Below are 359 nucleotides of genomic sequence, written 5' to 3'. Positions count from 1 at the left end.
CCATTGGCTACCTAATTTCACAGTTTTCTGAGACTGAATTTCGTGACACTGGAAAATATGACAGGCTAAAGAACGTCGATTCTCATCGACAAGTCAAACTTATAGACCTTGGGGTTAACCACAATTTTCAGTCACTGATAAAAAGCTTTGGTGTAACCAAAAAATAATCATAGTTCCTGGAGCTGTCACGCGGACGTGACATTCAGGTACACTACACTAACAGCAAAACCGAGTGAACTCGTGCGGTGTTGAAATCCTAAGCAAAGCTTCGCTTTGCACTGAGTGATGTACTTCAGAATCCGTGGTCTTACTTCACAAACTTCACTGTTTAAAAACTTCCTTTTACTTCCTCATGCCAC

Source organism: Anguilla anguilla, chromosome 14 (assembly GCF_013347855.1).
Source record: "Anguilla anguilla isolate fAngAng1 chromosome 14, fAngAng1.pri, whole genome shotgun sequence".
NCBI classification, from domain to species: Eukaryota; Metazoa; Chordata; class Actinopteri; order Anguilliformes; family Anguillidae; genus Anguilla; species Anguilla anguilla.
This window is presented reverse-complemented; position numbering follows the sequence as displayed.